The sequence below is a fragment of the Meriones unguiculatus genome, chromosome 3, assembly GCF_030254825.1.
Source record: "Meriones unguiculatus strain TT.TT164.6M chromosome 3, Bangor_MerUng_6.1, whole genome shotgun sequence".
In the NCBI taxonomy this organism is placed as follows: domain Eukaryota; kingdom Metazoa; phylum Chordata; class Mammalia; order Rodentia; family Muridae; genus Meriones; species Meriones unguiculatus.
Genome location: NC_083351.1, coordinates 28680587 through 28696261, shown reverse-complemented (window position 1 = coordinate 28696261; position 15675 = coordinate 28680587). Strand labels below are relative to the sequence as shown.

General features: G+C 42.8%; 1 protein-coding gene across 6 annotated transcripts in view; it reads right to left on the bottom strand.

Moving 5' to 3' along the window:
- Nucleotides 1-13986, bottom strand: part of Nfyc (nuclear transcription factor Y subunit gamma) — a 68380-nt gene extending 54394 nt beyond the window's left edge. For 2 of the 6 annotated variants that reach the window (XM_021639465.2, XM_060379672.1), the window contains exon 1: nucleotides 13849-13986. The gene's annotated coding sequence lies outside the window, so the exon portion shown is untranslated. Of the gene's footprint in view, nucleotides 1-2493; nucleotides 2688-2932; nucleotides 2951-13059; nucleotides 13078-13307; nucleotides 13326-13848 lie in introns of those variants that run through there. The other 4 variants (XM_060379671.1, XM_060379668.1, XM_060379669.1 and 1 more) reach the window with 4 other exon arrangements.
- Between the last annotated feature and the right edge of the window lie 1689 nt (nucleotides 13987-15675).

The window sequence follows — 15675 nt, the reverse complement described above, 5'->3', positions numbered from 1 at the left end:
CTTGTGGTCCTCCTGTTTCTCCCTTCCCAACTATTGGAATTACAGGTATGTGCCACCATGCCTGGTTTATAAAGTGCTTGGAATCAAATCCTGGGTTTCCTGTATGCTAGCCAAACACTCTGAGTTACAGCTACAGCCTGTTAGGGCCCATGTTTTTATAAACTGACTCTAAACAGGTGACTTACCCATACTCACAAAGCTGAGTGGGATTTGAATGCAAGACTCTTGGCTTTAAACAGTTTATATTCTACCGTCTCAAAATATTGTCACCAAAGCAGACAAACTAAAAAGGTCCAGGTGTTGGGCCCTAGCCAAGCCTCCCTGGCCCTAACCCCTCCTGTCACTTCCTGTCCAAGTTATGGTTAATTCCATAAGCCTTTTTTTGCTCTTTCTGGATATAAAGTTTTTCTCCTTTGTCTACAAAATGTTTTCAAGTCTAATTTTTTATATGAGGGGATTGTTTAAGTGCCATTCACTAAAGTATCAAATGAAGGGTCCACAAACACCATCCAACATACAGGAAACAGTTTAGCAGCTTCAGGCTTTTGCACAGGCTTGTTTTCCCAGGTAGTGGATGATCTTAAAAAGATGAAAAACTTGGCTACATGTTCTAAGAACTAGCACCACAAAGCTCTAAAGAACATAGTTTTATCTCAGCTCCTTTTTTCCCCTCCACCTTCATTTTTTAATCCCTCTACTTCAAGACCTATCTCAGAGCCAATAAGGTCATTGAATACCTGCACCTGTTTTTTTTTTTTTTTAAATCCTACATAACTTGGAAAAAACTTATATTACCAACAGCCAACACAACACAAAACAAAATTAAATAAGTATCTCTTAAAATAATATTTAACACATCTTTCTCTTAGGGCTTAAAATTCCCCCAAATTAAGTTTTCTTACCATCAGCATTTCAATCTTCCAAAAGGAGTTTCACAGATACAACTGCTTGAACTCCTGAAATACCATTTTCTTCAGTAAGAACCCTCTAGATTACAAGGTTGACAGAGTGGCATGCAAGGAATTCTGAATCTGTTAGCTAAGTCACTCAACTATCATATCAGAAAGATTTTTTTAAATTTTTTCCTGAGAGTGGGGGTGAGGAAAGAAATGGCAGGGGGAATGTGCCTGGCCTACTACTCCTTAAAAACTCCTGATCTGAACTACAACAGATTCCTTTAACCACTGGACTAGAACCTCCAGAAGTACAGTGTTTCATCTTAAGAGAGCTTTACAGTTCAAATCCAAATAAACAAACTTTGTCCTTCAATCTTTCGACTCCTCGGCAGTTTTTCAAGGTCACTTTTCAGAGCAGCGACAGAGGCCTGCATCCAAGAACTTGGGCTGTCATCCCACTCCAGCTGCAAGTTTCTCAACTGAAACCCCCAAGGGATCCTTTCAGGTAAACCCTTCCCTCAAGAGGAAGCAAGGGAAGGCAGATCAACACCTTCCAAACTTCTCTGGCCAGGCCTGCTCCTTTCCCTGTCCAGAAGCCGCTGCTGCCTCACTGCTCTACACTCAATCTGCAGCAGGAATGTTCGAATGACCTTCATTCAGTATTTGCAAATGAAGAGAGAGAGAGAAAAAAAAAAAGAATTGCTTTTTAAAAATCAGGCATATTACAGATCTTAGTACACAGGACTGATGATTTCACTATTCACAAGAGCTGACTTGTTACTGATTAGCAACCTACATTAGCTTCATATCCATGAGCAAGGGGGTAAATATCAAGGGCAAAAGGCTATCTACACACTTAACTTTTCTAGCACAAACTGCAAGTAAACACCTAATATATTTCATACTGAAAACAAAAAGCATCTGCTCAAATAATTTTAAAGAACCAAATCAACAACTGACAAAAACATAAGCTCCTTACTTCCAATATTTAATTGGATCCTAAACTAATAAGCATATTAAACCAAAATAAACATTTTTACAACAAAGACTTACTTAACTGATTCTTATTAGAATCTGGAGTCAGACACATAGATTAAGAAAGTTACAGGAGAATTTCAGGCTGGCATGTGGGCCTTCCCCCTTAGAACCTGCATCAGTTGCAAATCATATTTTCAAACAAATTGAAAGAGCAATAATGTAACTTCTATCTTTAAATCACGTATGTCAGCAAAGTGCATGGAAATAGAAAAACTCTTAAAACAACTCAGCTTATTCTGTAGAAAAGCTTCAGTGCACTTGAACAAAGGAAAATTATTTGGAAAACAGTTAAGTTTACCCAATGCAAAAACAAAGTGCTTTCCTACTGTATGTCCTGAAAAATGATTAGCCCTTCTTTCTTCTGTCTGGTCGATATTAAACTAGGAAAATTCTAGTTGAAGGACATGCAAAATCTAAACAGAGCAAGGTAATCTAGGTGCACCAAGGAGGTATGCATGGAATGTAAAGTGGCCATTTTCTGAAACAGTGCAACTTGTCTACACTCTCTGAAGCTAAACAGTCTCTATCATCTCAACACAAAACAAAGAATTAAACTTACCGAGAACTGCATTAATTTTACATGGAGTTATTTATATCTCCTCGGACAGGGAGAATTTAAGTCACTCCTATCCCTCCCCCCAAAAAAAGAACGGAGGACAAAAGGCAGCAGAAGATGCAGAAACCTGAGTCTGGAATGTTCACTCCAATGAAAACCCGAACAGCTGTCCTCCCACCCCCCAGCAAACTATTCGCCATTTTTCTTTGTCTTTCAGCTGACCCCTGCCTCAGTGAAAAACTCTGAGGCTCCAATGAAGCCCTGCAGCCTCCTTCCACTTTAACAGTCAAAGGCATTCAATCTAGCCTGCTATTTGACACCAAACCTTGCCTCCGAAGCAGTCTCATTGGCTGAGCTGCTTTATCAGCTAAGAATACAAAGCCATGATTGGCTGTTCACGTCATCAGTTACCTCCTTTGTACACTTCCTGTTTTAAAGTTACCTTGAGAAGCAGAACAGGGGTCAGATTCTTCACTTCCAAACCAAGAATTTAAGATTTAGAAATATCCCGCAAATGCACACAGCAGACACATATGGTCTCATGCGCTTCTAAAGTGGGGCAGGCAAATTTAGAATTGTTCTTTAAAAAAACCAAAGGAAAGGGTCGCTACATTTCCCACCTAAAGGATTTCCTATTGGCTATGGAGTTCCATTTAAAAAATTGAAGGTAATTTCATTGCTTCTGATTGGCCATGAATGGTGTCTCTAAGATATTGCTACAGTAACCTATGGCAGTAAACCAGAGAAGCAATGTGCGCAAGGGTAGAAAGTTGTAACTATCTGCTTCCAGGTTTTTGTTGATAATTATTAACAGGAGACTAAAACTGAGTTGGATTAATCAACAGAATACTCAAGCCTTCTTAATGTTATCAAAGTGAAGCTATGTCTATACAAGGTACCTGTCTTTGTATTCATAGTAATTTTAAAAGCACAGATTACTACCAAGGCAATGAATTTTATTTTAAAACACCAACAAATCAAAATAGGATGATTTGGGGGTTATGTATGAAATTGGTGGCAGAGACAGTAGCACTCCAAAGGAAGCCTACCACAATGCTCCACTCCAATTTACTGAAAATGTAATGAAAAAAAAATGCCTTCTATGACATCAAAACTCTGAACCAGGCATGGGAGCATATACATGTAATCCCATCTCACAAGCGGGGACTCCGGTGCAAAAGAATTCAGCATTCCAATGTGATCTACAAAGAAAGACCCTGGGTTTTTTGCTTTGTCTGTTAAATAGGCAGCAGGACTGATCTCAAGAGAGATTAACAGTTTTACTTGGCTCACTTGTTTTGTGGAAAAATTCTAGGGTACTGAAGGTCACCAGAGGTAACCAGAATTGCCTGTAGATTTTGGGCTCTACTATCTAGCTTTTAATTCTATGACATGAACTAAGCTTGAGCCACAGTCTGCTCATCTGTAATACTTGTATACACTGGAGGGACTATAGTGCATTATGCTGTGCTTAAATAAACATTGAAAAAATTTAAACTGCTTGAATGCTATCCAATTCTACCTTCTGCTTTTTACAGAGAGGACACCATGCAGAAGGAAACAAGACTTGTGTTAAGGCCCTAAAGCTACTTTGCAGTAATTTCTCTTCTATGCACTTAAGTCCTGCAGCAAGCAATTCCTCAGCTGTAAAAAGCTGTGTAAGAGGACTCCCAGCTGGAACTAAAAATCTCTGGTTTGTAGACCGGAAATCCAGGCCTTTCACCACCAGTCACAGCCGAGGTCTGGTTATTGTTCCAAAAGTCTGCCCTTCAACTCTGCTTTTGATGTACCAGATTAAACTAATCAAGTCCCTTGCTACTCTGTGAAGGTCTTGGGCATAGTTTTTATTAGTTCTTGGCAGTTTACAAGAAAAACATTTCAACTCCTATTTCTCATCAGCAGTCACCACAGTAGAATTCAAACCACAGTGGGAAGAGAACACAAATTATCCTTGAATTTCCATTTGGCAACCTGACCCATTCACTTACTATAGCTTTTCTCCTCACTAGCTGATATTACTGTAGACTAAGCGCCTCATGGGATATCTGGGACTCTAACTTCCATTCTCCCCTGGCCCTGCATCTTGGCAGCCCTCTACACTACACAATTGCATCAACTTGCCCTAAAAAGCATTCTCATCACTAAGAAAGAAAACCAGTAACTCAGGTTACGCAGTTCAAGCTTCAGCGCTTCACAGAAGACTGAGATCTCGTGCTCTTGGCCACAACACTGATTTCTGACTTGAAGCTCCCTCCTTATTAGCTGTTTGATATTAGCCAAGTTACTTAACCACTCCTGGGATTCTTTCTTGTTGAAAGTGATAGAATAGTATTAATTCACAGGAGTGCTGAGATAAACAAGAGCACTAAGCAAATCTAGGATATGGTAGGCACTCAGGAAATAGCTAAGCATACGTTTACTACAGTACTTTATGACCACTATAATTTATTACCACACAAGATTCTTCAAGGCAGCAACTGTATCTTTCTCCCATCTATTTCCAATGCTCAGCATGAACATATAAATCAGGTGCACATTTATAATCTACACTCTGGAGACTGAAACAGGAGGATTTCCATGAGTTCAAAGACACCCTGGCTGCAAACAGTAAATTCCAGACCAACCAGATTTTGCTATACAACAAAATCCTGTCTCAAAAAGAAAAAAGCCCTTCTGCTCCTGGAAAGATATAAACCAATCCTGACTTTAGCCACAGTGTCAGTAAATGAGATAAAAAGAACCGAGGAACACTGCAGAGTGAGCATCCTATCTAAAGGGCAAACACTATCAGCTCGAACAAAAATGGCCATGTGGGAATACTGGTATACCTCACTGTGAGCTCCAGATTTTTTAAAGACACAAAAGTCACATTATTTTAATGCCAAATCTATGTATTTTAATGTTTGTTTCAAATCTTTTTTTTTTAATTATAAGGCTGTGAATGGTGATTCATGCCTTTAATTCCAGCATTTATAAGCAGAACCAGGCAGATCTGAGTTCAAGGCCAACCTGGTCTACATAGTGAGTTCCAGGGCTATATAGAGACCCCCAGTCTCAAAGTTATAAGCAAATGAAAGAAAATCAGAAGCTATCCACTGGATTACAGTTTCTAACCCACATATTATCCCTGATTTAGTTCTGAATAACTATTAGCTACCTCCCAAATCAAACCCACCTCAAGGTTTTGTTTTTTTTAAGGATCAACATATTTTCAGAAGACAAAAATAGCTATGCCTGGCAGTTCAAGCCTGTAATCTCAGCTACAGGCTAAGGCAGGAGGATGACAGGTTAAGGTGTAGGCCAGACTAGGCAATTAGTGAGATACCATTTAAAAATGTAACAGGTACTGAAGACATGGCTAGTGGCTTGGTGGGAGAGTACTTGCCTAACACATATAGGAACTCTAGGTTCAATTCTAACCACAAAACATTAACAAAACCTACCCTAACCATTAGTTTTTAAGAGATTCCCCAAAGGCAGCCCAGAACAGTTAGAGCAATGCGTATCATCAAAATAAATAAAGGAATGTAGAACTGGTGCTTTAGAAAATGGTTACTCGATGAATGAATGGAGAGGAAAAAAAAAAAAAAGACCTTAGGTATATGATAAATTCTAAATTATTCCATTAAAGAAAAATAGTCTTCAAGGCCAGACTAGACTACATGGCAAGTTCCAAGCTAGGTAGGGGTACACAGTGAGACTTTTTAAAACACACAAGGGAAGGGGACCAGGCAGAGACTCCAAGGCATAAAATGAGACCAATGGATGAAAATTATCCTGGAGGAATTTACTTCAGCTCTCAGCTGTCCAAACATGGGGACAAGCTGCCTGGAAAGCTATGAATGGGGCTGTTAGTCACAGGCTGTCTCAACACTTGACAAGAATATGTAAAGACAAGAAAAGGAAAAGAGCAGCCATGTGGAGTAGCACACAAAAAAAGCCCAGACCTTGCACCTAGACAGATTTAGACTCCAATTCCTCCTCCTCATGTCTGTGTAGCTGATGGCCTCAAGCTTGTTATTTAGGCTCTACTGCAGCCAGTATCCTGTACATCTTACAAGGTTGGAAGATTAGGATAATTTTGTTTGTTCAGTAAGTACTTACAGGCATAGTGCTAAGCCCTGAATCTCAAGCCAGACAAAATGTCTGTCCTCAATGGGGTTAGAATCTATTATAAGAAAATTAACTCAGGGATCAAGATGTTATGTTAAGAGAGTTACAGGGACATGCACACACTGCTTACAGGAGGATATAAGCAGAGGACCTCACCATGGGCCTAATTAAATGTCAGGCTGGTCACAGGAAGCTCCTTAGGGGACTTAAGATTTTAAGAATAAGAGCACTTGGTATGGCAGCAGCCAGGGTTAAAAACACGAATGGGAAGCCAAGCATGGTGGCATATATATGTGTGTGTGACCTCATCACTCAGAATGCTTTAGTAAGCCTGGGTTACATAGTGCACTATGTACTAGATCCTGGCCAGGCATTGTTGATGCATACCTTTAGTCCCAGCGTTCAGTGGCCAGAGGCAGGAGGAGCTCTTAGATTTCTAGGCCAGACTGATCTACATAGTTCCAGACAGCCAGGACTAAATAGAGTCTCTTTAAAAAGAAAAGGGGGAGGGGAGAGGGAGGAGTAGAAGAGAGCAAGTAAAAAAGGAGAGGGAGAGAGTGGGAGAAGTAGGGAAAGATGAAACTATTAAGAAATTTTTTTTGAAAAAAATCATGAAAAAATTTATGAACTATGATTTTTTTTTTGGAAAATCAGTTGTAATGTTATTACTACTCCATGTGTGGGCTGTGAAGATCAGAAAACAACTTCTGGAAGGAGGTTCTCTCTTTCCACCAGAGGTTCTAAAGATCAAACTCAGGTCATTAGGCTTGCATGCAAACACTTTCACCCAGTGAATCATTCTGATGCTGCCTGGGACTCAGTGGTTAATGACATATATAGAATAATAATAATGTGCCCCTGTACAAGCTCAAAACAATGAGCCACTATTCATTATAACTATCAATTTGATTGGATAACCTTTGAAACATTAATCTCTTGGGGTCTATGTCACTTTTGAATCATATTTCATTCTCAGAAAAGTTCTTTCCCAATATTTATAGACCCAGCCATCTTACACAGAGTATTTAATTCCAACTACCTAGAACTGCTCACCTGAGCTCCACAACAATCATAACACAAAACCTCTATTGGTTCTCACAAACACACATGTACAAAGACCTGGCTAATAACTGTAAAATAAGGAACTATATTTCACTTGGTCACTATTCAGTAACACTGTTTTGTTTTGTTTTATTTTGTTTTTCTTTTTTTTCAAGACAGGGTTTCTCTATGTAGCCCTGGCTGCTCTGGACTCACTTTGTTGACCAGTCTGGCCTTGAACTAAGAAATCCACCTGCCTCTATCTCCCAAGTGCTGGGTTCAAAGGCATGCACCACCATACCCAGCTTCAACAACACAGTTTTGTGAAAGGGCGCCAAGCAACTCTATTCAGCTAGCTTTCTAAAACAGTTAAGAGTTTAATGTTAGCTGAGCCTGGTAGCACATTTCTTTAGACCTAGCACTAAAGAGGCAGAAGAGGATCTCTGCAAATTGAAGGCCAGCCTGATTTACACATAATGAGTTTCTGGACAGGCATAGCGGCCATGCCATAAATTGAATGAATGGATGAATGAATGTTTAGTGTACATTGTTTTCCCTTTTTAATTTGGTATTACTGAAAATGAGACCCTGCCACAAATTAAAATAATTGAATTTTAGTGTGTATTGTTTTCCTTTTTAAATTTAGTATTACTGAAAATAACTAAATATCACCATAAACAAAGTATTCTGCCTTCCAGATGACTGCCAACCAACCAAGCGCTTCCTAAACTGCCATTTCATAATAAACAAGTTCTATGGTACTTAACACTCAGGGAGAACGGTAATTTTGCTTTGTTTGTTTTGTCTTTCTAGACAAGGCTTCTCTGTGTAGCCTTGGCTGTCCTGGACTTGCTTTGCATACTGGGCTGCCCTCAGAGCTACACCTGCTTCTGCCTCCCTGAGTGCTGGGATTACAGGCCTAAAACACCACACCCAGCTGTGGGAGTAGTAATTTTTAAGACAGTGACAACGATATTCAACTGTGAAGACAGTATATACCTCATTACCCTTCATTCTTTTTGTTTTGTTTTGAGACAGGGTTTCTCTGTGTAGCCTTGGCTGTCCTGGACTCATTCTGTAAATCAGGCTGGCCTCAAACTCAGAAAGATCCACCTGCCTCTGCCTCCCATAGTCCTGGGATCACAGGCATGCTCCACCATGCCCAACTTAGGCCTCCTTCTTTTAAAATGGACACATCATGGGCAAAGGATCTTCATGCATCTTAGTGGGCAATGTCCAGCTTCTGAGTCTAGGGACTGGAGCAATTCAGTAGCATGACCAGTTTCAGAAACTCAGAGCTTTCCATCAGTGGCATGATATAAAACATATGTTATATCATTTCCTCAGTCATTTCATTCTTTATCTTATTGAAACACTGTTCAAGATCACTGTTTACCACTCACAGTCGAGCAATCCTTTAATCTTACATACCGATGGACAGGACAAGCTTAAATAGGACACATTTATGTACCTTAGACATTGAAAAAAATTTTATATTTATTGTTTATAATCTATACTGCCTGCTCATGTGCCTGCATACCAGAAGAGGGCACCAGATCTCATTATAGATGGTTATGAGCCACCATGTGGTCGCTGGGAACTGAACTCAGTACCCTTAAAAGAACAGCCAGTGTTCTTAACCTCTGAGTCATCTCTCCAGCCCAACACTGAAAACTTAAAAACTTTAGTTTAAAGCCAGGTGTGGTGGTACATGCCTTTAATTCTGGCACTCAGGAGGCAGAGGCAAACAGATCTCCGTCTACAAGGAGACAGGCAAGGACAGGCAAAGTTATATAGAGAAACCCTGTCTTCAAAAAAACCAACCAAACAAAACTAGTTTAAACTTATTCTAGAAACATTCACATGCAAAAAAAGCAGACTGCAGTTCACCTCTGTAAACTTCATCTGAAGTTTATCCATTAGAAAGATCTCTCGGGGGCTGAGAGATGGCTCAGAGGTTAAGAGCACTGGCTGTTCTCCAAAGGTCCTGAGTTCAATTCCCAGCACCCACATGGTGGCTTACAACCATCTATAATGGGATCTGATGCCCTCTTCTGCCCTGTAGAATACTGTATAAATAATAAATATATATGTAAATATATATATACATATATATATATATATTTTTTTTTTTTTTAAAGAAAGATCTCTCTGCAGACTGGGAGCATGAGCCCATTCTGCAGATCACTGCTGAGAAACATGAAAGGTGAGATGGAAGCAATAAACCCTGAAACCTGCCAAAAGGTTTTGTAGGCACTACAATGTTATCTTCTGCTTACTTAAAAATAAATAAATAAATAAATAAAATCCAACTTCAACTCAAGTTTTCAACATTAGTAAAGCTGCAGAGACGGCTCAGCGGTTAAGAGCACTGTCTGCTCTTCCAAAGGTCCTGAGTTCAAATCCCAGCACCCACATGGCAGCTCACAGCTGTTTATAACCCCAATCCCAAGGGATTTGACACCTTTACAGTAGTGCACATAAAATAAAAGTTAACTTATTAAAAAAAAACTATAAAAGTTACAAATCTCTGAATATAATAATACTGGTTGTTCTAACTTTAGTAGCTCCTTTTGGCAAATATGAAGAACTTTGCATCCCACCATCTTTATTTACCTCACTCCAACTGCTAGTTAGCAGAGACTATCATGAGATAACTTTTCTCTGAAACAAATTACCCAACCACTTTGAGCATTTAGAAGTTTAAGACTGACCTCACACTGGCCCATGAAAAATCAGCTTCTAAGCCACAACAGTCCAAATAACTTAGGGTTCTTTCCTATCAAGTGGTTGCTCTCCCCTGTGGAATTCACTGCACACAACAGAGAACTATAAAAGACCTCCTTGCTGAGGAAGCTCTAACTGGATGTCAGTTGCAATGGGTACCAGTTACGCTGTCCTCCAAAAATAACAATGATGAGTTCTATCCTGCATTAAGGTCTACAATATTATCTTCTCATATGCTATTATTTTCTTTTCTTATAATTACTACTTTACAAAGGAAAAAACAACAAATAAACAAATCTCAAACTCAGGTAAGACTGACTACCCCAGCACACAAAATAGAGACTGAAGAAACTGCAGAGACACAAGTCCTTCCTATGTCCAATTTCAAAATCAGCTACTTTACTGCCCCTTCCCACAGGTCAAAGACGGAATCCCTTTCCTCTTGCAAATGACCCACATAAAAATGCTGGGTGCTTTCAGTCTCTGCAGGGAAAATACTAAAATGTACTGTACAGTAACCTTCCTTGTCCATGCATGAGAAATTGAGTAAACAAAAGACTGCAAAACATGAGGTAACTCACAACCAGTTTCCTCTGAAATAAGTGGAATGGAAAAGAACAACTTGCTAGCTAAGGAATGTTCTTAAATTGTATCTGAGGCTGGAATAAAATTCAAGGTCATTTGTGACCCTAAGTATGTCCTCTGCCACTCTCCTTCCAATGAATGTGGCAAATTTGAACTTGTTACTTAAAGTCATCACTGCAATCACATGTAGTGCACTTTCCTGACATGTGACTCTTGGCACTGTACCAAAGGAGTTAAAGAGTCAACACATACCCTGTAGACTCAAGGGCAAGAAAATCCCAAGTTAGATGCTAGCTTGAGCTACCTAGGAAGACTCTGCCTCTGTTTTTATTTCATTTTAATTAATTAGTTAATTTAGAGAAAGACTCTCATATATCCTAGGCTGGCCTCAATCTCTTGAGCCTTCCTTCTCTACCTCCAAGGTGTTGGGTAGGATTACAAGAATGCATCAAATCCAGGGCTTAGTACATTCTAGGCCCATACTCTACCAACTGAGCTATATCCCCAGCCCAAATGGCTGCCTTTAAAGGGTATCTCTACCAGTAAGTCAATACATCCGTAGGAGAGCAATGCTACCCAGTGACTAAGGATAGACATGGCTGTATTTGCAAAGCTAAGTGACTTTGACACAATTCTCTCCTTGAGACCTCAGCACGAAGAACATGCCTAAAAACAGCTGAATAACTTTCTGAACTACGATGCAAGAGTTTGAGTCAGGCATGGTGGCGCACACCCGTAACCCCAGCACTCTGGGAGGCAGAGGTAGACAGATCACTGAGTTTGAGGCCAGCTTAGTCTACAAAGTTAGGCCAGGACAGTGCAGGCTACACAGAAACCCTGCCTCAAAAAAGAAACAAAAACAAAAACACAAACAAAAAAAACGAGGGGTAGGGGGTTTCTTTTCCCACACTTCTATGGTATCAAGGTAAAAGGGTTTAAAAATATGGGCTCCACCTGGTCATGGTGGCATTCACCTTTAATCTCAGCACTCAAGAGAAAGGAGGTGGATCTCTATGAGTTCTAGGCCAGCATTGTCTATACAGTGAGACCCTGGCTCAAAAATAAAAATAAAAACTAAAATAAGCTCCAGGTTGGCCAGATGGCTCACCTGCTAAGATCTCTTGCCACAAAGCCTAAGGACTGGAATGCAACATGTGGACTTCACATGGTAGATGACATACACCCACAAGCTGTCCTCATGGCTCACACACCCACACGTATACAATAAATTAAAATGTAACAAAATTTTCAAAATAAAAAATAATTAAGAGCTCCAAAATCCACGCATGGGTAATTTCATTGGTTAGGGGTGGAACCAGAAGAACCAGCAGAAAAGGTCATTATCAGCTATAGACTGAATTCAAGAGTAGCCCGAACTATGTGAGAACTTATCTCAAAAGAAAAAAAGGTAAAAGGAGAGTAAAGAGGGAAGAAGAGAAAGATGAAGGAGAAGGGATGAGTAAGGAGGAACTATGTAGGAATTGAGGATTATAGACCTGTGTCTGGATTTGGGCTGTCACTTACTGGCGGTGAACTTAACTAAATTCCTCGTGGTTTTGTTTTGCTTTTAAAGTCTCGCCATACCTTACAGGCTGACCTCAAATTCCTGGGCTCAAGCAACCTTCCCACCTTAGTCTGCACGCTAGGACTCTAGTAACACCGGGGAGTGCACCTGGCTCCAGCAAATTACTGAACGGTTGCCTCAGAGAACGCTATTTCCTGTGTGACATCCCTCAGTACAATGTAAGCACTCAATACAAGGTAGGTCTATTAGTCCTGAGTTTGGGTCACAGACCCTTTGTGATTCTGCACCTCTGAACGGAAAGCACAAAGAGATCAACTGTGGGGATGCGGGTGTGTAGCTCTGCTGGTCGAATGTTTGTCTAACATTCACAAAGCTCTGGCTCTGCATTCTTCTCGGAGCTGGAAATCTTCACATGTAACATCTCAAAACTACCGTGATCTCAAATTCTGTAACCCACGTCCCACTCATGCAAGTATCTTCCAGAGCTGACTTTCTGATACTACTTGATGCAATGTTAAATTGGGCATTCAGTTTCTAAAACCTGACACACCTGTCCAATGGGATCCCTTTCTGTTTACCTGTTTCTCACACCCCATTCCAGGACCCAAGAACGGACTCCGGAGTTCCACCCAAATCCTCGGGGTTTCAAAACCTGAATTCTACAGCACAATCCCTAATGTGATTCCGTGCTTCTGGTCCTCACTCCCCCTACTCCCGTAACATGCACTCAGACTTCTATTCGGGGTCATTCAAGCTGGTCCACGCTCCAGCATCCCTGGATCTCCAAGCCCCTTCTTCCCTAACTCCTGTTCCGGTGTTTACAAACCAGGGGCTTGCACGCCCCCATCTTGTAGTTGGCCCAGTGTCTCCGGAACTAGGAGTGCCCCCTTTGGCAGGCCACAAGCCGGGCTACCACTCTGTCTTTATCCTTTAGGGCCTCCGGCTTCGTCCCGAAGTCTCCTCGCCACGCTGGCAGTAGAGGAATGGTCGCCCCCGGCCCCCGAGCAGCTACCATCCCGACAGCCGCCAATTTCTCCATCAACCCCCCAAGGCCGGAGCCGGCGTGACCAATAAGGTGCCAGGTCCGCGGCCTCCGCGCCGCCGACCAATCACGAGCGAGCCCCCCCGCAGCCGCCTTCCGCCAATGGGAGAAAGCCCGCGGGCCCAGGCGCACGGACCCCGCGAGCGCAGCCGCGGCGAGAGCGGCGGGCCCGGCGAGGACACAACATGGCGGCGCCGGCGCCGACCGAAGTGCAGCGGCGGCCGCGGAGGGAAGGGAGGCCTCCGCCGGGGGCGGGAAGCACCGCCCTCGCTGCCGGCCGCCGCCGCCCTCTCCGCTCTCCTCGCCCAGGCTCCCATACACTCACAGGCCTCTGCTCCGGAGTCCAGAGAAGAAAGCAGCCGCCCCCGCGCTGCTGCGCCGTCGGGCAATGCAGAGGCCCGGGCGCGGCGGAGGGGAGGGGGAAGCGTGCGTCACGGAAAACGGAGCGCGCGCGGAGCGGGGGCGCAAACAAGATGGCGGCCGCGCCGTTTGTACCGTCTCCCCCCGCCCCTCCCCCCCCCTCCGCGCCTGGACTCCCAGCGCCGCGTAGTGCGCAGCGGCCGGGCCGCCTGAAGTCTCGCGAGAATTGAGGAGGGCCTCCTGCGGGCCGAAACGGAATAGTGGGAGCGGAGGCGCTTCTGGCCCCACCCACTTCCAGCGCCTGGGGAGGCGTTTCCTGCTAATTGCCTAGGACGTTCTATCCTTGAAGGTCTCCGCTTGGATGCGCTCGCTTCTGTGTTTTTGGAAATAGTTTTCCGTGTTTTTGTTTTTTAAAGGAAAGGAGTGGAGGGGTGAGAAGGACTTTGCCAGCACGCCAAGTTTAACAAGCTACCAGGGGGCCGTCGAAAAGGCTCAGCAAGCCCGACTACCTGAATTCGTTCCTTAGAACCCTTGATGGACAGGCAGAACCGACTCCGAAAACTGCCCTCTGATCTTAGGTGCGCCGCGGGGCGCGCTCACACACCAATAAATACATATAATTTTAAAACAGAACAAAAAAAGGGTGAAGCCATCTTCAAACGGGAGAATTGGCATAAAAGATTAAAGATGGGGTTGGCAGGTGGCTCGGTGAAATGCTTCCCGCAAGCATGAAGACCTGGCTAGGTTAGATCCCCCAACACCCAGCTAAGAAGCTAGCACAGGGGTTGAAAGGAAACCAGCCAGCCTAGCTGAATCGGAAGCTCCGGGTTCAGTGACAGCCCCTATCCGTAAAAAGAGGTCCGGACCAGGCATGGTGGTACACACCTTTAATCCCAGCATCTGGGGGACAGAAGCAAGAGGAACTCTTTAGTTCGAGGCCAGCCTTGTCTACAAATCCGTTCCAGCCCTGCCGGAGGTACATAGGGAAACCTCGTGTCAAATATAGGGTGAAGTTGCCCTTGACGACATTCCGGTGTTCCCTTCTATGGCACATGCGTACCCATGCAAACACATTAAAACAATGTAAGGCTAGGTGTGCTGAAACATGCCTCTCATCCCAGCACTCAAGACGCTGAATATGGAAGCCAGCCATGGGGCGTACTTAAATACAGCGTCTTACTATAGCTGGTTTTGGTGCTCACTATGTAGTCCATACCGACCTTAATCGCAGGGTCCTGAGATTATAGACCTAAGCTACCGTACCCTGCTCAAAAAGGACATTTTTTTTTTCCTGGAGACCCCAAATAAGAAATTGTACTTTGATTGAGCTGTGGGTTTAACTAAGGGGTAAAGTGATAATTAAAATGCTTAAGGCCCTGGGATCAAGCTCTAACACTGGAAAGAAAAGGAGGCAGCCCTGAAGATGGGGTTCAGCTGGTAGAGTGTGTGCCTGGTATGGAAGCCCTGGTTTCAGTCCTCAGCATGGCATAAAACTGGTGTGGTAGTTACATGCCTTTAAACTCATGTCCAAAACTCAAGGGGGTGGAAAAAAAATTAGAAGTTCAAAATAAAGGTGTGGTGGCACTGGCCTTTAATCCCAACACTCAGGGAGACAGAGGCAGGCAGATCTCTCTAAGTTCCAGGTAGCCTGGTCTACAGAGCCAGTCCAGGGCAGCCAAGGCTACACAGAGAAACCCTATCTCGAAAAAAACAGAATAAGAAAAAAGAAAAAAATGCTTCTTAAAGATCAGCATGCAGGGACTGGAGAGATGGCTCAGTAAAGAGCAATTGC